This window comes from Hyperolius riggenbachi, chromosome 4 (genome assembly GCF_040937935.1).
Source record: "Hyperolius riggenbachi isolate aHypRig1 chromosome 4, aHypRig1.pri, whole genome shotgun sequence".
Taxonomy (NCBI): domain Eukaryota; kingdom Metazoa; phylum Chordata; class Amphibia; order Anura; family Hyperoliidae; genus Hyperolius; species Hyperolius riggenbachi.
Window position 1 is genome coordinate 164,611,504 of NC_090649.1, and position 27,201 is coordinate 164,638,704.

The following is a 27,201-nucleotide window of genomic DNA, read 5'->3' on the forward strand; positions in this document are numbered from 1 at the left end:
TGCTTGTTTCTGGTGTTATTCAGACACTACTGCAGCCAAATAGATCAGCAGGGCTACCAGGCAAATGGCAATGCTTAAAGAGAATCTGTACTCTAAAATTCTTACAATAAAAAGCATACCATTCTCTTCATTATGTTCTCCTGGGCCCCTCTGTACTGTTTCTGCCACTCCCTGCTGCAATCCTGGCTTGTAATTAACAGTTTTAGGCAGTGTTTACAAACAGCTTACTGTGTGACTCATGCAGAGCTTGGAGAGGGTGTGTAAAGCTTCTGTCAATGACAAGCAGTGCTGCACATTCCACACATTCCAGCCTCAGCCCGACAGAGCTGACAGAGGAAAGAAGATAAGATTTATTACAGAGACAGTGCAACTAGAAAATGCTGCAGTAAGACAGACCACATTAGAACAGGTATAGGTTAGAAGAAATAAGGCTGAAAATTTTGTTACAGAGTCTCTTTAAGAGGATATAAATATGACAGCCTCCATATTCTTCTCACTTCAGTTGTCCTTTAAAGTAAAGTATAGCTTGAATTTGTAAGAACTGATATTATAGCCAATCAGAAAAAATGCATGAATATGATAAGAATGAAAAGGGATCCAATATATATGTATTCCGTTGTTGATTACTACTGCCTTTGTGTGTGGTATCATAAAAAGCTCCAACACGATCATTTGTCACTCTGCTGAACAACAAGGCTGAGTCCTTGAAGACAATGATTAGTATATTAAGGGGGGGGGGGGGGAAGTAGTAACAGAATTCCTATTTTGTTGGAAGAATAGCCCCGTCCAATATACAACACCTTTGTATGCTACATTCTAAGAAATATAGAAAATGGGCTTTAGGTCACTGGGCAATCAAATGTGCGCAGTGGGAGTGTGTCATGTGCATTATTTGACTGCATAGTGTGGTTAATAACAAGCTGTAATTACACTATGCAGCCTCAGTACATGACTCACTCTTCACATTCCTTTGTCCATTAAATTCAAGTCATTGTATAGTGTTATTCTCCTGCTGGACTCTGGGTGCTTGAGAGCTGCAGCCACTTAGGGCCTATTCAAACTTAAAAGAAGCAAAACAGTGCTTAGCACTACTATTTTGCGCAGGTAATTTTACCGCGATTAGCACAATAAAATCACTGTATACTCTCACGATTCAGAGCAATCGCAATCAGCACTTTTATAAGCACTGTACCGCGATCGTTAAAGAATGCTGCAGGTAACATGTTTTGTAATTGCCGTTAATCGCAAAATGCCCATGATCAGCGGCAATCGCGGCAGTAACATCACTGCCATAGGTTTACATTCCTCTATCGCTTTAAAAAAGCGCTAGTGCTTCGGCGATCAGTGGGAATCACCCGCTAATTGCCTAAGTGAGAACGGGCCCTAAGGGTGCACTGGAGCGTTAGGGAATCTTGTCCAATGACTCCTTCCTGAATAGGTTACTGCAATCAGGATTCAAACCCTGGTCTCCTGTGTCAGAGGTGGTGTCTTTAGCCAGTACTCTATCCAGCTTTTACACTGTTTCCCACAATAACCTAGTTGCACAAGCTGAGGATGCAGGAATTAGGATAAAATGAATGCATGTGGATACAGAACTATTTAAACAGGCACTATGGCGAAAAACTGTAAAATATAAAATATGTGCAAACATATACAAATAAGAAGTACGTTTTTTTCCTAAGTAAAATGAGCCATAAATTACTTTTCTCCTATGTTACTGTCACGTACAGTAGGTAGTAGAAATTTGACAGAAGCGACAGGTTTTGGACTAGTCCATCTCTTCATAGGGGATTCTCAGGGATTTATTTCTTTTCAAAAGCACTTATGGTAGTGAATGGCAGTTGCTCTGTCCAACTGCCAAAAAACTGTGCAGCGAGCAGGGAGGCTGGCCAGCATCATTGTTTAAATACTTTTTAGGGAATATCTTTATAAAGAATAAAAGCCTTGCTGAGAATCCCCTATGAAGAGATGGACTAGTCCAAAACCTGTCACTTCTGTCAGATTGCTAGGACCTAATGTAAGTGACAGTAACATAGGAGAAAAGTAATTTATGGCTCATTTTACTGTGGAAAAAATGTACTTCTTATTTGTATATGTTTGCACATATTTTAAATTTTAAAATTTTTCGCCATAGTGCCCCTTTAACCTCCTTAGCGGTAACCCCGTGTGTGACACGGGGTAAGCCGCCGGAGGGTGCCGCTCAGGCCCTGCTGGGCCGATTTAAATAATTTTTTTTTTGCTGGACGCAGCTAGCACTTTGCTAGCTGCGCCAGCACCCCGATCGCCGCGCGCGCCGATCGCCGCTATCCGGTGCGGCGCGCGCCCCCCCCCCCCCAGACCCCGTGCGCTGCCTGGCCAATCAGTGCCAGGCAGCGCCGAGGGGTGGATCGGGTCTCCCAATGACGTCCCGACGTCGCTGACGTCGGTGACGTCATCCCGCCCCGTCGCCATGGCGACGGGGGAAGCCCTCCAGGAAATCCCGTTCTTCTTTGAACGGGATTTCCTGATCGGAGATCGCCGAAGGCGATCGAAGAGGGTGGGGGGATGCCGCTGAGCAGCGGCTATCATGTAGCGAGCCCTGGGCTCGCTACATGATTTAAAAAAAATAAATAAAAAAAAACTGCTGCGCTGCCCCCTGGCGGTATTTTTCATACCGCCAAGGGGGTTAAGGGACAGGAGGCAAAGAATAGTATTAACTAGATCAAACTTAAAATGAAAATGGGAAAGTGTTAGCAGTGGGGTCCTACAACGGTTAGTATTGATGTTCAGTTCTCTTTAGTTTATTTATTAACCTTTTAGTAGCTGCCCCCGAGTTATCTTGTGTTAGATAACTCACGACAGCGCTTTCTTGGTAACTAAACTCTTTGTGCCTCACGCCTCCCTAAATGCAGGGTAGTGCAAGGAGCACTTTGATGTTTATCTGATACAGATACTGGTACAGATCTCCTCTCCCACCACGGAGTGGCGCTGTACACTGACATCATCCTTCAGGCAGTGGTGCTCATTCAATATTTGGGTATCCAAACTACCCAGATAATCCGGGAAACAACAGTAGTAATGTAGGGAGCCTCTATTATCATGAAAAAAGGCACTTTTATTAAATACATGCAGATTAACCCCAAACCCTCCCTTTAAAACCACCTTAAAAAGGCTGTAAACATTGAGGTGTAGGGCCTAGTCTAAAGGAGTGCACTCCTAATATTGATCATATAATTGATTGAATTTATCTTCAGGGCCCCCTTGATAAAGTGACAGAGGCAACTCGTCTTGCCTCAAAAATGTTAGTGTCAGGCGACAATCGCTAGTCTTCCAAGCGGGCAGTTAGTATATACGGTGAAGCAAGCAGTGGTAGTAGTTGCAATAGCTCGGCTTCTAGTAGTTAATAGTGTTGTTAATGTGTCCGCTAAGCCTCTAGCACACCCCTCATTTCATGCGTGGTCGTTAGTGCCACTCGCATACCCGACTGCATCAACTCAGGGTCAGTGTTCATCCAGACTCACGTGCCCATAAGGGAGTAATTACGCATTCCTGTTGGGGCGGGTACTACCGGCACTATTCAGTTTGCTAGCTGGGTTCCCTGCGTGCCCTCTTGTGCAGCGTCTCCAAGTGCCGCGCGGTTTAGCGGTCTTCACAGTCGGGGAGTGAGCGGAGGCTATGGAGTTTGCGTAGTCGCGTGACAACAACGTGGGCTGTGGGCTGTGGACTCCATAGCCTCCGCTAGACTCCATAGCCTCCACTCACTCCCCGACTGTGAAGACCGCTAAACCACGCGGCACTTGGAGACGCTGCACAAGAGGGCACGCAGGGAACCCGGCTAGCAAACTGGATAGTGCCGGTAGTACCCGCCCCAAGGGGTATCCGAGCAGCACTGCCTTCATGTCTCGATCACATGATATGACGTGATCGGGACTCTAAGGAGGATGTCCACATACAGCAAAGAGGAACCCGATCCAGCATCCGGATCAGATCATTATCAAAGTGCTCCCTGCGCTACTCAGCATTTGGAGTCTGGGAGAGGCAGAATAGTATGCTGCACCGTCACCTACCGGTCAATTGTCAATAACAATAAAGGGGCGGGGAAAAGGTTTATGACCTAATAACCTAATATGACCTAATAAATGTAATACAACGTAAATGGAATACACACTACAACAATATTGACTGCATGGTTATATGCTTTTTCAGAAACTTTACCTGCTGATGCCCAAAGTAATAAGAGTCACAATTAATAAGAAGCCCATTTCCACTAGAAGTGGTGCGATGCGTCTACATAGCCGCATCACACCATAGGTGTGCTGAAACACATGCATGGAAATTGAATAGTTTCCACTGTGAGCATGCTACAGACTCTCGTATGGCTGCATCCACCCGCATCAGTGTCCCATCCCCTCCAATACAATATCTCCCGATGCGGAAGTGACGCGACCAGCAACGGAAGTGATGTGAAGCGGCAAGGTAGCCGCATTCGCATCACTATCCAAGTGGAAACGGGCCCTTAGTGATAGCTCCTCCTCATGAAGAGCACAATTCCTCCTCAGAGTATCTCTTCACTCTCCTCCTCTTACAATCAAATGACCATTACAGGTGCTCAACTCTAAAAGTATTTGAGCTTAAAGTATTTGAGCTATGTTTTTACTAACCCAATTAGGATTGCATTTAATTTCTAAACTTCAGATCTGATCTGACCACTCCAGGCAGTCCAAATGCTGTGTGTATATGTAGTCATGTCACAAAATGCTGCAGACCATTTAAATTTGCCACTGTCATTTTCAGTGGCGTAGCTAAGGAGCTGTGGGCCCCAATGCAAGTTTTACAATGGGGCCCCCCAAGCACTCTATATATAACAATTGTTATGGCGCACCAAAGTGTTTCTGGGCAGAGCTGATACAGCATGGAGACTCGCGATGGGCCCTGCAAGGTGAATGCAGACAGAGGCGTATCAATGGGGTGCAGGCATGGCTCCTGCCATGGGCGCCACAGCACCATGGGTGCTCCTCATGCCTCCCCATCACTCAGACCTCCAATCAGATTCATACTGTTATCTGGGGAACATGGCTACTTAACTATGTAGGGAGCACTTAGCTTAGTGTTAGAACAGAGGACAAAGAGGGAGTAAGAAGACATTTCCCAGAAAGTAACTTCAGCAATACCTTGAGCAAAAAAACACAGTCAATCATAACACATGTACATGAGAGAGGCGAAAGGATGTTGCTTTCAGAGGGGATGGGGGGCACAATTTCAGTGTTTGCATAGGCTCTATATTACCCAGATATGCCCCTGCATGCAAAGTAGCAGCAATGGATCATAAGAGAAGAGACCTCTCCAGGGGGGAAGACACCTATAATTTCTAGCTATGCCCCTTCCTCACACTGACTCTTCTGTAGACGTAGCACTAACACAATTATATTTTGTGCTCTAAATGGAACTATACCAAAATGATAGGGATCCGTTGAAAAGGGCTCCTGAGCTGCCTGTATGAAAAGGGCGCCTCCATAGACATCAATGTTATTTCTGCCAATATAGGCTACAAGGTGGTGAAAAGGGTGCCCGAGTGTTGATATAGGCTACAAGCGGACGCCTTTTTGTAGCCCATATTTTTTTTCGGCTACAAAAGGGCACCCCTTTGTAGCCCGTATTTTTATTCGGCTACAAGGTTTTCAGCTACAGTAGGGTGCCCCTTTGTAGCACATATTTTTTATCCAGCTACAAGGTTTTAGGCTACAAGGTTTTTGATTCGGCTACAAAAGGGCACCCTTTTATACCTGAGATTTTGCAGGGGAGGTAGGGATTAGGCATCACAAGCAGGGGGGGGGGGCTTAGGGTTAGGCACCACCTGGGGGGTCTTATGGTTACTTAGGCATCACCTGGGGAGTCTTAGGGTTAGGCACCACCAGGGGAGTCTTAGGGTTAGGCACCGCCAGGGGAGTCTTAGGGTTAGGCACCACCTGGGGAGTCTTAGGGTTAGGCACCACCTGGGGGGTCTTAGGGTAAGGCACCACCTGGGGGGGGGGGTCTTAGGGTTAGGCACCACCTGGGGAGTCTTAGGGTTAGGCACCACCTGGGGAGTCTTAGGGTTAGGCACCACCTGGGGAGTCTTAGGGTAAGGCACCACCTGGGGGGGTCTTAGGGTTAGGCACCACCTGGGGGGTTAGGGTTAGGCACCATCAGGGGAGGATTCTGTATGAGAGTAGGGAGTAGTTAGGTCATAATAATCACTTTCCTTAGCTATATCTAGAGCCCTTTTATAGCCCAACAAATTTTGCCTATAACAGCATCCTTTGTATAAACTAAAACTAGCTTTTTCGGCTACACCAGGTGCCCTTTGTAGCTGAATTTGGCATATATGGGCTACACCAGCCACCCTTTATAGCCGAAGTTGGCATATATGGGCTACGCCATGTGCCCTTTGTAGCCAAAGTTGGCATATATGGGCTACACCAGGAGCCCTTTTTTCCAGGCGCCCTTTTCAAATAGACGCAAATGATACAGCAAACTACTGGTCTGAGAAGGATGGAGTCAGATCCTAGTTTAGTTAAAGCGATTTTTCAGGAGTAGATTAATTACGTCCATTAACGCAAGCCTTTTCTTGCTGCAACCTCTCAATATGCTTACAAAAGAAAGTCCATTATATTGGCAGTTCTCTGCATTAGCTGAAGGCTTTCCAGAGTTTAAATTTTGGTCTTACCTTTGCAGTTTAACAAGTTTTATCCAAGCCCCGCTAGTTTTTTTAGACTACTCAATACAAAGAAAAGCAATCACTAGCATGCATTATTTAACAGCAAACACACTGGTGAAAGTTTCATTAAACCTGAAAATAGTTCCATTAGTGAATATAAGATGTTATGTGCAGACCTGTCATTGACAATACTTGCCTCAAATACCACCATGCACAGTTTCACCTGAAAGCTTGTACCCACGCTAGAGGTAAATCAGCCAGAGTCAAGAATCAAGTGTGTCTACCAGTGGTGTAGCTACAAACCTCGGGGCCCCGATGCGGACTTTGGACCCAGGCCCCCCCCCCCCCCCCCTCTACATTAAATAGCCAGGAGCAGGACCAGATTTACAGTTTAGAAACCTATAGGTACAAAATTCCTGGCGCCCTAAATCCCGCCCCTCAGCATAGGCCACATCCCCAGGTCACCCCCTACCCCCATAAAGTGTACCTCTAATGACCTGCCCCCCTTCCACCAAAGATCGCTTCTCCCAAGGAGCCCCTGGCCTGGGCAATACCCTCTCCTCCAACAACATCCCCCCTTCCCCAGAGAGCATACCTTAAAAACACACACACACACACACACACACACACACACACACACACACACACACACACACACACACACACACACACACACACACACAAATATAGGGCTTGATACACAAAAGGGTGATATAGTTATCATGCCTAAAAGCTTTGCACGTGCAAACTAGGGTGCTAAGTAGTTTGCACTCTAGTTTGCACGTGCAAACTAGGGTGCAAACTACTTAGCACCCTAGTTTGCACGTGCAAAGCTTTTAGGCGTGATAACTGAGTTTTTAGGTGTGATAACTGAGTTATCACGCTTTTGTGAATCAAGTCCATACTCTGATGCACATGCACACGCACACACACACACACACACACACACACACACACACACACACACACACACACACAGTGGACACACGCACACACACACACACACACACACACACACACACGGTGGACACACACACACTCTGGCACACAAATACACACACACTATGGATACACACTCTGGCACACAGATACACACAGACACACACTCTGGCACACACACACACACTGTGGATACACACTCTGGCACACACATACTGTACACAGACACACTCTGGCACACATATACACACACTAAGCATACACACTCTTCCATGCAGATACACGCACTACACACAGACACACACAGACATGCACACACACACACACTATGGATACACACTTTTCCATGCAGATACACGCACTACACACAGACACACACACATGCACACACACACACTTTGGATACACACTCTGCCACTCAGATGCTCAGACATGCACACACACATAGACACACACACACACATACTGGCACACACATGTGCATACACACACTGTACACAGTTACACACACTCTGTCACTCTCTTCCCTCCCCCCACCTTCGGACAATCAAGCAGAAAAGAAGAAGCAAAATACTTGCGCCCCTCCCCCCACTCGCAGGGACTCTAATGCCGCACAGATACAGTGCAGAGCGGGGCATCATCAAAGTGAGGGATGAGTGATAGTGAGCTATGCAGCAGCTGAGTCAGCAGAGCGGGTGGCAGCACTGCTGTCATGCGTGGCCGGAAGCAGAGCAAGAGGGAGGCATGTGGGGAGGATGAGTGGGCCTCTCTGGGCCCTGGGCCCGGTCGCACATGCGATTGCTGCGACTGTGTCCCCTATGCCCCTGGTGTCTACAAATGCCCCACAATATAGGGATATGTAAGTGACACCAACATGCAACGGACCAGTTTACTGTTGTCACTCTAAGGGCTTTTGCTTTTCTATACTTCTAACAGAATCACAATTGCTGCAAAAATGCTACATGCAGCTCTTTTGCAATTTTTGAATAATGAAATCACGCCAGTGTGAAAAGCACTTTTGGCGTAAAACAGCCCTAATGCTAGAATCCACTGTGTCATGCACTGCCCCACATCTCTCCTCCCCTCTGCACTCAAAAGAATACGCCACTCAGCTTTAGCTGAGTAACACGTCTGTACAATCCTTTTTCTTTGCATGTTCACACTTAAAGTGACACTAAAGCGAAAATAAACTTATGAGATAATAAATTGTACTAGCGGACCCGCGGCGTAGCATACGCCGGATAAGAGGGTAGTGGGCAGGAAGGGGGTATTGGGCACAGCGACGGGGAGGGGGGTCGGACCCCCCCCCTTCCTCACCTGGGTCCACCATGTGAGCTCCCCCTCCAGCTTAAGCCACTGCGCCCAATACCCCCTTCCTGCCCGCTACCCCCTCCAGCTCGGCGACAAGTCTAGGACCGCCCCAGGGGGCAGGGCGCTACTTCTTCTTGCTTGGACCGGCCCCTTTTTCTTGCTTGGACCGGCCCTGGGGGCCGGGCGCTACTTCTTCTTGCTTGAAGGTTGAGGCACGTAGCCTATTATATATATATAGAGGTGTCCTAACCCACCCTACCCCCCTCTGGTGGTGCCTAACCCTAAGACCGCCCCACCCCCGGTGGTGCCTAAACCTAACCCTCCTGTTGGCGCCTAATGATAAATACCCCCCCCTTAAGCGATCCCACATTCCTCAAAGCCACAATATGCCTCTTTGAAGGTAAATTCAGGCGACCAAAGGTGCCCATTTGCAAGAGGGGCCATTCGTTGACAGGCTTGCGTGAAAAAATGGCTTGCGGATAACTACATTGCAGCACTGCATAGCGGGTGCGGGGCACACCTCATTGTAGTTAGCCGAGATGTGCGGCAAAAAAAGTAAAGTTGGGCACCCTGAGGTACCCGCTAGTGGCTGCTGCCACGCACCGAAATTTCCACCTTATGCTGCTGTTTTTCCACTAGGGCTCTTGCACCCTTTTTTCCTGGTTCGGAGCAAATGACCCTTTGAACTCTCCTGTAGTAAAACCTTATCTCTAGATGTCTCTTACTGTTTAATCTCTTCAGAAACAGGACTAAATTCCAACATAGCTCAGAGAAGCTCTTTTGCATAGATAACAACTCAAGTGTTTTAACTCTTCCTGTACTGGAAAACAATATGAGAATTTGTTTCTATTTGTTATCTGTACTACATATACAATTCATTAGAAGTTTATTTTTGCTTCAGATTTGCTTTAATGATTGAGCACACTCATTACAGGCAACACAGACTGTGAATTTTTTCAGCCAAGCTCACAGATGTTTGTGGGAGAGGTGAGATTACGCCCCCCCCCCTTTCTCCTACAACCTACTTACACCAAGCAGATCTCATTATAGATTGGGTTTTTTTATTACGTACCTCGGGCCATTTGTAAATGCCTATTAGCCAGCCACAAGATGGCGGTGCTGTGGGTGCCAACCGAATGATGGCCAGAATAGAATAGTGAAAATGCAGCATTGGATACACATATTTATTTTATACAAGCATTAAAAGTTAAAAATGATTATTTATGTTTAGAGATATTTTCAAATTTTTCAATTGACTTGAGGTACTTTTTAAAGTAAACTTTGTGAAATGCGAAAAATGCTTACACTTACCTCAGGAGAGCGAAGCCTCTGAATCCTCCAGAGGCTACGCCCGTCCCTTTCCATACATCAGTTCCAGCTCTGAAACCTCCGAAGTTCCATGGAGTTTGCCCTCACTGCGCAGGTGCAGACAGCTTGTGCCTGCACAGTAGGGCAGAGCTACTGCTCGGGCTAAGCAGAAAAAGCCAAGATGGTTCGGCTCCGTCCTAGTGTGCAAGCTGCATGTGCCCTGGTCGACAGGCTTTTGGGGGTCTCCGCGCTGGAACGACCAGGAAGAGGGCGATGAGCGAAGCCGCTGGAGGATCTAGACGCTACCCTCTTCCGAGGTACGTACCCAAATTGGGGTCTTATTTTTCCTTCAGGTATACTTTAAGGTATGTAAAGTCCCTAATGTATAGTCTGTCACAAGGTATGGGATATATCCAAGGCAGTAACACTAAATCCAGGTTTCCCTTGTATTGTAAATACATCCAGTCATGTTGGTAGCCTTCAGTTACATGGATTGTTTAAGGTTCTTTGCAAAGCACTATGGAAACTGTGTCAGTGCTAAGTTTGTGACTACATAATAATAATTATAATCACCATAGTAATGGCAACCCAGCTGTGTATGATCTGCTTCTTTCCACCAAAAGGACATTAAAGCATAATGGCACCAGCGATGTGTAATTTCTGTAAAAAAACATTAAAGTTGTACCAACACATCACATCACTGTAAATGAAATGCTGAGGCCCATGATAAACCACTTGCTCACTCTCTTTTCCATCATCATTATCCATTAGCAACTATCTATCTGCGGGCAAATCAATAGATTGGCCTCCCTTCCAACAATGAACAGGAATATGTGAGATAAAATGTTCCCTTTTCAAGGCTCATTACTTAGCTCCATTTTTCAAATACTGCTACATAACGGCACTCTCTGCTACTTCACATCACTCCGCAAAGTGATTTCCATTCCTGTCCAATGCTGCGGCCATTTATGGCCTGATTTATCTGAGGGTTACAACATAATGAAACAAATAAATAAAAGTACCTCAGATGTTGGCAGGCAGTATTAGGTTTCGGTGACTGCAGTTTATACAACACTCACTGATGCAGATGCAGTGGGCTTCTAATCTTTCAGTAAAGGACAAGGTTAACTGAGACTAGTTCCCTATGGGCCGCTCAGTGCAGAATGATGATTCAGGACACATTTAGCTGAAAATGAAATCATCTAGTGAAGCTGTCAGAGTGTTAACAGAGGCAACCGTGGCCCCCATTCTTCCACAAGAGGCCCTTCCCAGTAGCAATAACCAGGTAGTGCTGTTATAGCTTTATTGATCGCTGAGAAAATCGAGATCTTATCATGAGCAAGACACATACCGGTATGTCTTTTTTTAGTGAACTCTGCATCATCTCGTAGTGGAAGAAAATACAGAATAAAATGTAATACCATGTTTGTCATTATTTTGCTATTGATGTGCCCAGGTGGTTTCATATAGTAATAACATGTAGGAAATTGGGGCGCTTAAAGTGGATCACCAGGAAAATATAAATTCAGGGGCATATCTGGGTAATATAGAGCCTATGGCAAACACTGAAATTGTGCCCCCCCCCCCCACCAGAGCCAGAGTCAGAGCCCCCTTCCCCTCTAAACACAGCATCCTTTCTCACATACATGAGTTATGGTTGCCTGTGGTTCATGGCTTGGTATATTGCTGGAGTTACTTTTTTGGAAATATCTCTTCTTATTCCCTTTCTATCCTCTTTTCTGATCTGATGTCTGAGTGACAGGGAGTCACGGGGGCAGGCATGGTGGCGCAGCACAGGGTCAGGCAGGGGGCACAGCACAGGGTCAGGCATGACACCCATGGTTCTGTTGCGCCCATGGCAAGAGCCATGCCTGTACACCTCTAGATACGCCTCTGTATAAAATTTACCCATATTTCCCCCCTTTTGCCCCATCATTACCCTGAGACATTCCTCTGCATAACTCTTCATGTTTGTTATGAAACTTTGCTTCGTAAAACAGAAGGTATTTGCTATTATTCAGGTTGGAGTGAGCTCTGAGGTGTCCCAAAGTGCATGCATTTGTGTCCAGTAAATGTGGGGGTAACATCCTCCACTCCTGTAAAGATAAACCATGTGAGGATGGGGCCCTGAGTCCCTTATGGTGGAATCTACAAGTCCCCACTGACATGTTTTAAAAAAGACAACTGTGTTTTATGTGCATAATGTTTTACTTGCTTACAAGTTTGCCTTTAATCACTGCAACATGTAGCAAATAAAAGGATTACCTTTTTCTAAGCAGTAGTGGCGAATTACATTAATGCTATAGTGGCGCCCAGCTACGGAGCTCAGCACTGAGTGCCGAGCCCTGAAATGATCTGCTTTGCCAGGCAGTGCACCAATAGATAGTCAGATGTTAGGCTTTTATTTGCAGTTTTAGAAAATACATTTCATTGATTGGTAAGGGAAAAAAAGGACCCCTTCATTACTTCATAAATGACGAATAAGTCAAAACAGGAAAAACTCATCATTGGCAATGGATTACTAGGTATTTTCCTAAATTGATAACACGTCATCAACGCTTTGGTAGCTAATGACAAATCTAAACATTTAAAAAAACTTCAGCAGAAATATTTTATTTAGATTTGGAAAGAGAAATATCAGAAACGTTTGTTATTTATTTCTGTCTGTATGCCCACTGGATATATCTATCTGCACTTCTTTTTTACATTACTGTACAAGTAACAAAGAAATGCTGTAGCCCACTAGAGAAATCTAGTGAAATTCGTAGCAATTTGAGCTAACTTTCTTATATTTGCAAACTTCAAACAAAATGCCATACAAGGTAAACAGAGGCTCCAGAAGGATAAAAATAACCTAAAACTTGAAAATTGAGGCGGTAGAGGTGGATCTACTGTACCTCCTCCAGGCAGACACAAGAATAATGTCAATTTTGTAAGAACAAGGAATTTTATTTACATACTCCAAAGGAATTTTCTAATTCAGACCTGCATTTGTTATATGCTCTGTCTTGTATTGCCTGATGAAGCAGGGTCATGCCCGTGAAATGTATTGCAGAAAATTCCTTTGTAGTACGTAAATAAAATTCCTCATTCTTACAAAATTGACATTATTGTGTCTGCCTGGAGGAGGTACAGTAGATCCACCTCTACCTCCTCAATTTTCAAGTTTTAGGTTATTTTTATTCTTCTGGAGCCTCTCTTTACCTTGTACAATATCCGAGTCCACCCTGGTGGAGGGGTTCTAACCCCCCTTTTTCTAATCTGCATAAAGAGACTTCTTAATCCTGAGTGGGGACAGGTGTAATCTTCCCACCTGCATTTACAGTGGTTACCTAAGGGGTAACCCTAGTTTGTGAGTATTAATTTACTTACCTTACACTATTCATTGATCACCAGTGCACACTACACTATAGTGGGCTCTCGGTGTCCCTTCTTTTGTTTTAAACAAAATGCAGCCATTTTATTCATTTTGAGGTTTGGCATCTTAGTTGGACCTTTTCGTGTTTTCCAGTTTATTTCTTTCCTGTGAACACTTATTGACATTTTGTTTTCTCTGCTATTGAATCACACTCTGTGATCAATCCCCGTAGATAACTCTAGCCCAAACTGAAGACGACCAGAACTGACCTTCGCAGATTGTTTTTTCATGGCTTATCTGTTTTCCTATTAAACAGGTTTTCTTCTTTACCTATAGACCTTTCCCAAAGCCTCCTGAATCCCCTGATAATTAAGATGAAAGGTGCCACAGTCTGCAGGATGAAGCTTTTCATGCTGTCAATCACATTTACTGAGCCTCATGTATACACATTTCTGGCTTTTAGCAGGCAGCTCAAACAGAACATGTCTTCATTGTCCATTGCCTGACATGTACCATGATCTTCTCACACTCCTACAATAAATCTGTATTGATGGTCATTGATTGGCTTCTATAGCTTTTTAGAATGTCTTATGCTGAAGAATGGTAGGGATTTGCAGATTACAAGACTGAATGGATACTTCTTGTAAACACATCCTGTGGACAATATCAATTATGAAAGGGTGGAGAATTGTTTGCCTTTTCCCTAGAAAAAAGCCAGCAACAATTAGAGAAGGCCTGGTGGCCTGAGGTCACCCAGAGCACTCCCGAAGAGACTAGGCTTTCACAATGGAGGAGCAATGCTGGGGAACTGGTAAAAAAGTAGATTTGAACTCTTTACCAGCTTGATTATATATATATATATATATACTGTGTGTATATATATATATATATATATATATATATATATATATATATATATATATATATATATATATATATATAATATTTATTCAGTAAACAGCTTTATTTCCAAGACTGATTTCTTAACAGCAGTGATAATGTCAGTTCTGCTTTGTTAAATAGCAAAACAAACAGAAGTGTTGACCCTTTGAACTTTTTGGCACTAAAACCATATCAGCTGTGTTTTCTCAATCAGATAAAACTTTTTTGGTTTCTCTTTATGTTTTTGGAAACCAGGATTGAATTTGACAAGCTGGACTCACACCTGGACATAGCTTTAATGCAATCCTCTCTTCTTGTCATTTTGTTGTATGTCACAAAATTCAAAGGAAGACAGTTGCCCCCCATGATGTTCATGAAAATGTTTGTTTAAGGGGTACTTAAAGAGGAACTCCATACAAAAAATAAATATCCGTCAGCGCCGCTATAATGAAAACGTATATTTTCCTCTGGAGTCTTGTCCCACGAAGCAACCCTGAAGACCCCGCATCACTACACTTCTGCCGCTTGGCCCCACCTCCCCTCTCTCCTCTGAGAAAAATTTTAAGCTATTTACTGCATTAAATTGCTGGGCGTTTTTACTTTTTTGTATAGAGGTCCTCTTTAAGGTTACCCTGTCTGATTCAATTATTGTGTTCATCTATCCTATCCGACAGTTGTCTTGTTGTTTTCCCAACATACAGCTTCATGCAACCACATTCTATCACAAATATCATGCCTGCATTGGTTCCGCTCAATTCCTTCTGTATTGTGAAGTGTTCCTTTGTTGTTGCAGAGTCAAACACTCGCACTGGTGCTGCCACTGGTGTACTCCTGCAGGGCATACACATACCACACCATTTCCTCCTAGAAGCTTTCTTAACTGTTTCTGGACCATGCCTTGTTTGGCACCTGTTATCTCTGCAAGGGCGTAGGTTTTAATCATCCCCACCACATGCTCCCCCCACTACCGACGATTGCGCCTCTCTCTCGCCACTGCAGCCCCCTCGCTCTGTGTCAGTATGACAACAGAGCTCCATGAGCCGGTCAGGGGACGATTTCATTCACTCCTGACCCATGATTAGTGTTGGGCGAACAGTGTTCGCCACTGTTCGGGTTCTGCAGAACATCACCCTGTTCGGGTGCTGTTCGAGTTCGACCGAACACCTGATGGTGTTCGGCCTTTTAGTTCGGGTTCGCCCGAACTACTCAATGCCTCCCGAACAGGGCCCCTGTTCGGCCGAACAGGGCCCTGTTCGCCCGAATACGCCCCCCCTATGGGGTCGCAGGCATAAGGGGGGAGCATGCCCCGATCGCGGGGGGGGGGGACGGAAATTCCCCCCACCCCCTCCGCTAGCGCTCCCCCCTCTGCCCTCTTCCCCATAAAAAAAGTTTGCGGAAAGTTAATAGTACCTGGTGGCTGGCTGGCTGGCAGTGACTAGGAGACGCGTTGAGGCCGGGCAGCGGGCGGTTCAGCGGTAGTACCCTTGTGGTACTTCCGCCCTTTCTCTGACCTCATGTCCTCTACGTGATGACGCATACGAGGGTACGCGTCACGTGTACCCTCGTATGCGTCATCACGTAGAGGACGTGAGATCAGAGAAAGGGCGGAAGTACCACAAGGGTACTACCGCTGAACCGCCCACTGCCCGGCCTCAACGCGTCTCCTAGTTGGACTCCTCCTCACTCATCTCACCACTGCCAGCTAGCCAGCCAGCCACCAGGTACTATTAACTTTCCGCAAACTTTTTTTATGGGTAGGCGGGCAGAGGGGGGAGCGCTAGCGGAGCTGGTGGGGGGAATTTCCGACCCCCCCCCCGCGATCGGGGCATGCTCCACCCTTATGCCTGCGACCCCATAGGGCCCCCAAAAGCGGCATGTTCGGGGGTCCCATTGACTTCCATTGAGTTTGGGGTTCGGGCCGAACATGCCGAACATCTGGCCCATGTTCGGCAGAACGGACCCGAACCCGAACATCCAGGTGTTCGCCCAACACTACCCATGATCACTGTGAGCAAATCACATTGGCTCACATTGATTATAGGGTCAGGAGCCAATGAAATCAGCTCCTGACCCTATTTAACCACTTTACCCCCGCGCGTACGTATTTCTCCATCCCTTTTTCCATCCTTTAACCCCCAGGGACGGAGAAATACGTACTTTCCGCGCTCCCGCCGCTGTCCGCGCTCCCGCTCGTAAACACGCCGCCCGCCGCTAGTAAACACGTCGCCGCCCGCTCGCCCGGAGATCAATGAACGGGAAAATCCATTCCCGTTCGTTGATCTCAGCCCCGCAATGATCCGCTGCTGCTCGGCTGAGCAGCGCGACCATTGTGGGAAAAAAAAAAGTTCTCAGCCTCTTTCTACTTACTGCAAGCATCCTTCCGGACGCTTGCAGGTCGCATAAACAAAATGTTACTGTGGCCATCTTGTGGCCAAATAGTAAAACTACGTCCAAAGCATTTTTCACATAGAAATAAATTAGTTTAACACACAAAATTAACCCTTTACCTCCACACTGCCCAAATTTTTTTTTCTAGTAATTTAAAAAAAAAAATTACAATTAAAAAAATAATACATAAACAGTTACCTTAGGGACTGAACTTTTTAAATATTTATGTCAAGAGGGTATAACACTGTTACTTTATAAACTATGGGCTTGTAATTAGGGATGGACGCAAAACTGAAAAAAATGCACCTGTATTTCCAATTAAAATATTGGCGCGAAACATTGTGATAGGGACATAATTTAAATGGTTTTATAACCGGGACAAAAGGGCAAATACATTTCATGGGTTTTAATTACAGTAGCATGCATTATTTAAAAACTATAAAGGCCAAAAACTGAAAAACAATAATTTTTTTCCCACGTTTTTTCCTATTTTCCCATTAAAACACATTTAGAATAAAATAATTCTTGGCATAATGTCCCACCTAAAGAAAGCCTAATTGGTGGCGAAAAAAACAAGATATAGTTAATTTCATTGCGATAAGTAATAATAAAGTTATAGACGAATGAATGGAAGGAGCGCTGAAAGGTGAAAATTGCTCTGGTGCTCAGGGGGTAAAACCCCTCAGTTGGGAAGTGGTTAAATACATACAAATAAGAAGTACATTTCTTCCAGAATCCAGAGTAAAATGAGACATAAATTACTTTTTCCTATGTTGTTATCACTTACAGGATGTAATACAATCTGACAGAACCAGCAGGTTTTGGACTAGCCCATCTCCTCATGGGGGATTCTCAGGGTTTTTGTTTATTTATTGTATTTATAAAGCGCCAACATATTATGCAGTGCTGAATGTTATATTCAAAAGCACATAGTAAATTGCAGTAGCTCACTTTAACTGCCAAAAAAGTTTGCAGAGCAGGGAGGCTGTCCAGCATCTTTTGTGTAAATCCTTTTCAGGGAGTGTCTTTATAAAGAATAAAGGCCATGCTAAGAAGCCCCCATGAAGAGATGGACTCGCCCAAAACCTTTCAGTTCTGTCAAATTTCTACTACCTACTGTAAGTGACAGCAAAAGAGCAGAAAAGCAATTTATGGCTCGAAACGTACTTCTGATTTGTATGTGTTTACATTAATTTTACTTTTTACATTTTTTCGCGATAGTGGTCCTTGTGCAGTGTAGTCTCTAAACTAGTAACTATAGCAGGTAGCACTGCAAGATTTGCTAAATTATTTTATCTTTTTCCAAGCAGAGAAACAAAATGTGTTCGCGAGCCTCCCTGTAAGTCTATTACCCATTTTCTTATGCTGCATCATTCACTTAGAAAAAGAATAAAAAAATGTAATTCCAAACAGCAAAATTGTCTTACATTCCTCGCTATGCTAGTAAAGGCTGCCCTCTTGTGAACACTTGAAAGATGTACTGCTTGTTAGAATTTGCATATATTGACAGTATTTTTTGTGAAGGGAGGACAATACTTTCCCAGCTGCCCTGAAACACAAACATTTGCCTTTCACCTAAAGTATATTAATTGCATTTAACACATACTGTACATGCTTTAGGGATTTTAAACCTGAACTGAAGGCTCTACATTTTAAGTGACTTTATATAGGAGGTGCCAACGCCTTATCTAAAGGATATCTGTTTATGAGACATTCAACATATTCATAAAGGTAAAAAATAAATTGATAATATACCCCTTATTCCTTTACTTCTTCTGTTGGAAACTACTGTCCATCCTGAGCAGCACAGCGTAGAAATACCTGTACCCAGCCACAAGCCAGTGATCAGGTGACATAAATGTAAAATAGAATGTGCCCTCAGCTGTGCCTTCCAACCCACCAACATCTCATGACTAATAGTCTAGAACTGTAGGTCTGACTTGTTAAAGTAAATCATAGGGGGTGACTTATAGATGGGTCAGACCAAAATTTCTGACTTTTAGTCCTGTAAAAGGCAACAAGGTGACAATTGGCACCAATAAACCCCTTTCCTTCCCACAGTACCATCTCCCAATAATGTGTCTTCCTGTAAGCACTGCTGGTGCCTGAAGCATCTGACCGCATCAGTGCAGACAGAGCAGCCAACCTCCTTGTGCTGCTGTATAGAGGTCTGCTCAAACAGTATTGTTAGAGTACAGCTTTAGTGCTCGTAAAGCTTTATTTCATACTCAAAGTGCCATATATTTACGTCCTGTAGGACTTCAGTTCCTGCTCAGTGATGTAGATATTCGTCTGTTGCGGTGGATGGCGGCCGCTCACTCCCATGCGCGTTCTCAACGCTGCCGCTAAGAGGGGAGATCTAAGTCCCTGTGTCAATGATCACCAGCATCAATGAGATAACGCAGTCACTGTAACTTCCAAAGTACACACTTCCACTTATTACTTCCTGTTCACGTACTGATAGTACGCTAACAGGAAATAATGCATGTGGACATCTTGTGGCCAAATAGTAAAATTACATCTACATACTGTACATTTATTTTAATAAAAAGACCCACACTTACATTTAACTCCTTTCCTCCAACACTCTCCCATAGTACCCAAATACATTTTTTTCATTAAAAAAATGACAATTAAAAAAACAAATACATAAATAGTTACCTTAAGGACTGAACTTTTGAAATATGTATGTCAAGAGGATAAATTACTGTTATTTTTTAATTTAAAGTATCTTATATACTCGCATATAAGCCTAATTTTTCAGCACAAAAATGTGCTGCAAAGTTACCCCCTTGGCTTATATGAGGGTCAGTGGAGCAGAACGAATGGTGGAGCAGGTTGTGTTACTGTCAGAGGAGCGTAAGGCTCTTGCACTAGTGATCCTGCTCTTGCCAGCTGGCTCCCTGCTGTGTCCGTGCCCCCCATGCCCTGCAACATGGTGTGCAGAGTGTGCTGCTGAAGACTACCTGTGTCCCCTGGCATGTGAACGTGTCAGTGGTGCAATAATCAAGGATGGTTCCTGCGTGGCAATCGCTGTCTCATAACTATGATGCCAACAAGTGGCGTCTTGAGACACAGCTTTATCACCCTTGGGGATCAACTGGCTATGGGGAGAGGGACTGACTTGTACTGTGGGAGCATCTGGCTACTGTGGAGAGGGCTATACTGGGGGGGGGGGGGGCTTAAACATGGGTCATACACTTTTTCCTGGTTTCTGAGGGGAAAGTCCGGCTAATATGTGGGTCAGCTTATATGGGAGTATATACGGTAAATCATAGGGAAAAAAAGTTATAGATTGTTTTGTTGTAATACGTACTAATAAAGTTATCGGCAAATGAATGGAAGGAGCGCTGAAAGGTAAAAAATTGTTCTGGTACAGAAGGGAAAAAACCCCTCAGTAGTGAAGTGGTTACGAGTGCCAAAAGTGCAGGGTTAGTCTAGAGGGGCACCTCTATATGTCAGAGCTGTATTCAAGGTTTTGTGCATCTCGTTATTGCCTCTGTGTCTCTACATTTACCCTGCACTTTGGCACTTTTAATAGTTTTTTTTTTTTTGGAATATTATATATAATACAGTAAAACTTTTAATATTGCTGGTTGAGCAGGCATCATATTTTATTTGACTTGCATTTGTGCAACCCCTTCCCCCTTCTTACACGTGCAGTATTATGAGGCTCCATTCTGCTTTTACTGGGTGTATTAATGGCTGCACAGGGGACTATGGCTGCATTTGGGGACTTGAGCTCTTTATGGCACACTTTCCTGAGACGATTTTGAGTAATGAAAAAATTTCAGCTTAAGAGGGTCAAAAACTTGGGCAAATGTATACAGGAAGTAGACTTATACCCGAGTTTATATGGTATCTATGCATGTAAACACGGTCTTCTGAATGCTTAGATTTTGCACATTGGAGGGTAATTCTTTCCCACTGTTCTCCAGCTGGCAGTCTACTGCTAAGTCCGAAGATTAAAAAAAACAAAAAGACGTCCACGGGGTGACAGAGGAAATAAGTATGCCAGCCTCTATATCAGTCTCACCTCGGGTTCCCCTTAAAGTAGCAATGCAGATGCCTTCATTCTGCAGCTTCACTCCCCTTGTTTTTGCTTTTTGTCATGTCCCTTACTGTACACATGCTTTTGGACACTGAGCTAACACTGAGCTAACTGAGTTGATTCACTAACCAGTACAACAAGCTTAAAGAGGAACTGTCGCGAAAATCTTTAAAACACATACATTTCTTCTAGAGTAAAATGAGCCATAAATGACTTTTCTCCTATGTTGCTGTCACTTACAGTAGGTTGTAGAAATCTGACATTACTGACAGGTTTTGGGTTGTTAGTCTATCTCTTCATGGGGGATTCACAGCATGGCCTTTATTCTTTATAAAGACATTCCCTGAAAAAGATTTATACAGTGATGCTGTCCAGCCTCCCCGCTCGCTGCACACTTTTATGGCAGTTGGACGGAGCAGCTGCCAATCACTAAGTGCTTTTAAAAATAAAGAAAACCCTAACAACCCCCCATAAGAAGATGGGCTAGTCCAAAATCTGTTGGTAATATCAGATTTCTACTACTTACTGTAAGTGACAGCAACAAAGCAGAAAAGTAATTTAACTTCGGAAGAAACGTACTTCTTATTTGTATATGTTAACATGTATCTTAAATTTTAAAATTTCTGCGACAGAGGTACTTTAAAATACAATTAGCGGCCGCTATAGGGGCTATGCTCGCTCCTTGTAGCGTAGTGTGCCTTATACTTGATAACGAGCATTGCTTCCTTGGTAACGCGTGCTCGTTCTAATAGCAGCCACCTCTGTGAAGTATATAGATCGTGATACTAGCCTGGCCGCTACTATGTTTATTAGCATAGTGGCGGCCGCGCTACTGAAGAGGCGGCCGCTATTAGAACGAGCGTACATTGCTAAGGAAGCAATGCACGTTACCAAGTATAAGGCATGCTACACTGTAAGGAGCAAGTGTAGCCTTTATACAGAGGCGGGACAAGGTCCTTCAGCACCCAAGGCTGAGACACCAAAGTGCACCCCCCCCCCCATCCCTCCCACCCCAGCCGTCACACACTGATTGCTATTAGACTAATATGTGCCCCAAGGCCCCCAACCTCCCCAACACCTTAATCTCTAGTTATCTGGCTTGCAGTCACTGTCATGTATCCCCTTTTCTTATTCTTATTTCTTTCTGCTTCAAACACAATTGGGAATGTCAGCTGAATGAATTGTGCGCCCCTCCTACACTGCACCCTGAGGCTGGAGCCTCTCCAGCCTCTGCCTCGGCCCGGCCCTGCCTTTATAGCGGCTGCTAATTGTTTGATGAGCGCTGCTGAACCCCAATGTGCTGTACAGAAGTCACTTTATCATAAAGGTTAAATTAGCCTTTTAGGATCCGATTTTTGACTCCGATTAAAAATAGTACTGCATGCTACTACGTTTTTTTAATCAGAGCAAAAAATCGGATCGTATAAAAAATCGGAATTGCATCTAATGTGCAAGAGGCCTCAGAAATGGACAACAAGACACATTGTTGCCCTGAGTAGTGTAAAAGTTGTATTAGATAGCTGTGTAGGTTCTTTTATATAAACAATTCTAGCATATTTGGCAAGTCAAAAGTTAAAACTGCTTGATGTGGGTTTTGATGTGGGTTTGTCTTTGAGCAAGGCAAAGTAATCTTGTTTCCATCCTCGTTTATGATTTTCATGCACAGAATAATAATGAGCAGCCATGCACTGAAGGTGTATGAGGGGTCAGAAGTTACATCTCTGCCACTCACAGATTGCTTAATCTTTTTTCAGCTAAATCAAGGTATGAACTCAAGCTCACCCTCTACAGTGTGACCTGTCAGCAGCGAAATGATCACCTATTAACCTTTGCTTGTGGAAGTCTCTTGAATGAATTAATCTGCAGAGTTACAAAGAGACAGGTTTCTGGAAAAAGTCCTTTAAATCAGTGTTTTTCAACCGGTGTGCCGCGGCACACTAGTGTGCCGCGGCATGTTGCCTGGTGTGCCGTCCTCTTCCCCCCCTCCCGCACGTCCCCGCGGCCGCCGCTGCTATTACCTTAGCAGCGGCCGCTCTCCCCTCTCCAGCGCATGTGTTTATTCAAGGCAAGCAGCGTATCTCCCGGCTGCTCAGTGTGACGCGCAGGAATCAGGGCTCGGTTACCATAGTAACGGCGATACATATCGCTGCTACAGGGAAGCCGTTGCCCTGCTTCCTGCGCGTCACACAGAGCAGCCGGGAGATACGCTGCTTGCATTGAATAAACACATGCGCTGGAGAGTGGAGAGCGGCAGCTGTTAAGGTAATAACAGCGGCGGGGACGGGCGGGGGGCACCACCTACCCATACTGGGGCACTATACTAGCTATACTGGGGCGCTATACTGGCTATACTGGGGCACTATACTAGCTATACTGGGGCACTATACTGGCTATACTGGGGCACTATACTGGCTATACTGGGGCACTATACTGGCTATACTGGGGCGCTATACTGGGGCGCTATACTGGGGCACTATACTAGCTATACTGGGGCACTATACTGGGGCACTATACTGGGGCACTATACTGGCTATACTGGGGCACTATACTGGCTATACTGGGGCACTATACTAGCTATACTGGGGCACTATTCTGGCTATACTGGGGCACTATTCTGGCTATACTGGGGCACTATTCTGGCTATACTGGGGCACTATTCTGGCTATACTGGGGCACTATACTGGCTATACTGGGGCACTATACTAGCTATACTGGGGCACTATTCTGGCTATACTGGGGCACTATTCTGGCTATACTGGGGCACTATACTGGGGGCACTATACTGGCTATACTGGGGCACTATACTGGCTATACTGGGGCACTATTCTGGCTATACTGGGGCACTATTCTGGCTATACTGGGGCACTATACTGGGGGCACTATACTGGCTATACTGGGGGCACTATACTGGCTATACTGGGGGCACTATACTGGCTATACTGGGGCACTATACTGGCTTTACTGGGGCACTATTCTGGCTATACTGGGGCACTATTCTGGCTATACTGGGGCACTATACTGGGGCACTATACTGGCTATCCTGGGGGCACTATACTGGCTATACTGGGGGCACTATACTGGCTATACTGGGGCACTATACTGGCTATACTGGGGCACTATTCTGGCTATACTGGGGCACTATACTAGCTATACTGGGGCACTATTCTGGCTATACTGGGGCACTATTCTGGCTATACTGGGGCACTATACTGGCTATACTGGGGGCACTATACTGGCTATACTGGGGCACTATACTAGCTATACTGAGGCAACTAAACTCCCTCCCACACTGGGGCAACTATGCTAGCTATGCAGCCGCCCCCCTCCCCCCCCCCCATAGCCTGCTGCGCACGGCACTGTCCACTAGGTCGCGCAAACACCCGCCCCCCCCAACCCCCCGCCCCACCGCAACCCCCCCCCCCCCCCCCCCCCCCCGCCGTTCCCCGGACAAAAACTTGGTCAGAAAGTGTTCCCCGGGCCGGAAAAGGCTGGGAAACGCTGCTTTAAATGATCATTACCTAAGTCACAGTGAGGGACATTTATAATTTGTTTTTACTCTTCTTTAGAGATGGCCCGAACCTCCGATTTTAGGTTCACGAACCAGGTTCGCGAACTTCCGCAAAAGTTCGGTTTGCGCAAACTTTCGCGAACCGCAATAGACTTCAATGGGGAGGCGAACTTTGAAAACTAGAAACACTTATGCTGGCCACAAAAGTGATGGAAAAGATGTTTCAAGGGGTCTAACATCTGAGTTTTTGCATGGATGAGTGGGATATACGCCAAAAGTCCAGAGGAAAAATCTGGATTTGACGCAAAGCAGCGTTATAAGGGCAGAAATCACATTGAAGGACTGCAGCCTAAAGTGCTTTAAAACATCTTGCATGTGTATACATTAATCAGGGAGTGTAATTAGAGTACTGCTTCACACTGACACACCAAACTCACTGTGTAACGCACCGCAAACAGCTGTTTGTGTAGTGACGGCCGTGCTGGACTGGTGCGCACCATGACGAGAGTGCAGGTGACGGCGGCTTTCCAGCCCATATGGTCTGACGTAGCTGAATGACAGAACAGTGACTGTCCAGCTGATCAAATTTGGTCTGTCCACAATGAAGCAGCACACCAAACTCACTGTGTAACGCACCGCAAACAGCTGTTTGTGTAGTGACGGCCGTGCTGGACTGGTGCGTACCATGACGAGAGTGCAGGTGACGGCGGCTTTCCAGCCCATATGGTCGCCAGGCTGAGGTAGCTGAATGACAAAACAGTGACTGTCCAGCTAATCAAATTTAGGCTGTCCAAAATGAAGCAACAACCTTATTTTCGTTGGTGTGCCCCCTTACCCCCCCCCCCCCCCCCCCCGAGACACTCATATAGCCGACGGCCATTGCTTTATTGTGATATGCAAGCCCCTTCACCACGGCAAGGTAATGATCACGAAGGGGAATTGGCACATGTACATGCCTTTTGTTTTGTTGTTGCAGCTGCAGTGCAGCCAGAAAAATTAGGCAGGCATGTACACGCACCAGAAAAATTATTATAGCAGCCGCTGCTAGCAGCGGCCTTAAAAATTCAGGAATCTACCTGGAAACCTGGACCCTGTTGGTGGTGGTGGAGAAGGCAGGCAACCGGCCTGCAGGCAGAGATGCTGTGTGGGGAGCAACTTAGTCTTGGGGCAGGCAGTCACACGGTGTGCAGGCAGAGATGCTGTGTGTGGGGACTGACTTAGTCTTAGGGCAGGCCTGAGCGTGCTTTGCAGACCAGGCATCCGTGCTTAGATGGACCCTTAACCCAATGCTGCGTGCCAAAATGTCACCACTTGCCTTTCAACATCATGGTACAGTTTAGGTATCGCCTTTTTTGAAAAAAAATTGCGGCCTGGTATCTTCCACTGCGATGTGTGGCTTTGCTTTTGTGTGCTGCTTTTCCTCAGGTGGTCATCCCATTGCAGTTTGTGCTTTGTAATCATGTGCCTTCGTAAGGTAGTTGTCCCTACGTGGGTCTTGGTCTTTCCACGCCTCAATTTTCAGTGGGTGTTAAGTGGGGTGCCAGAATCAGAGCAGGAGGAGGAAGATATGTCACGCTTCCGTGCGGAAGCTGAGAAAGATGAGGTCTTCTGTGTTAAATAGTCAACTACGTCATGACAATACTGGGGGTTGATGGCACATGCTTTCTTCTGAACACTGAACTTTGGTCGAGGGCCGCACGAAATCACAACAGCACGACCTCGAACAGACCTGCTAGGTGGCCTGCCTCTGCCTTTTGTTTTTTCCATATTGGGGGGGGGGATGAAGTGAAAGGTATGCACTGACTTGACTAATACAATGTGCAGTCACACAGGTGCAGTTAACAGGTATGCACGGAGTGGTATATCACACAGCGTGCACTCACGTAGGTAGGTGAGTGCACTGAACACAACAGGTGGGTATATGCAGTGATGGGTATTACAAATGTGCACCTGTCTCACACACACTTACCATGAACAGATACAGTGACTGGTGGTATTAAATATCACACTGCGTGCGCTCACGTAGGTAGGTAGGTGCACTAAACACAACAGATAGGTATATGCAGTGATGGGTATTACAAATGTGCACCTGTCACACACACGTACCGTGAACAGGTAGAGTGACTGGTGGTATTAAATATCACACTGTGTGCACTCACGTAGGTAGGTGGGTGCACTGAACACAACAGGAAGGTATATGCAGTGATGGGTATTACAAATGTGCACCTGTCACACACACAGGTACCACCGTGAACAGGTGCAATGACTGGTGGTATTAACAATGCGTGCGCTCACGTAGGTAGGTAGGTAGGTGCACTGAACAGTGAACAGGTGCAGTGATTGGGATGGGATTACAAATCTGCAGCTGCCTGTCACTCACACACACACATGTAGTCACTGAATGTGCTGGGCCTGGCAGTGGCACAGTAGCAATTACACCAAAGGCCAGCTGCGACTGACTGACAGAGCTGTATATTATGCAAGTGAGCCATACAAAAAAAAAGAAAAAAAATTGATCACAAGAACAAGATTAGCTCTCAAAAGAGCTGTTGAGGGGTGCTTTTTTTATAGCAATAAAAATCAGCAAGGAGCAAGCTAAGAAGCCTACAAGAGCCTAACTAAGCTTTCCCTATGAGAGTCTGTAGCAGCTCTCCCTTCTCTAATTACTGCAGGCACACGAGTGAGTCCAATGCCTGACGCTGCCTGCCTTTTATAAGGGGGGAGTGGCTCCAGGAGGGAGTGTAGCCTGATTGGCTACAATGTGCCTGCTGACTGTGATG

General features: G+C 45.4%; 1 protein-coding gene across 2 annotated transcripts in view; it reads left to right on the plus strand.

Moving 5' to 3' along the window:
- SCHIP1 (schwannomin interacting protein 1) overlaps positions 1 to 27,201 on the plus strand; it is a 538,791-nt gene that overhangs the window by 105,633 nt on the left and 405,957 nt on the right. The window lies entirely within an intron of this gene.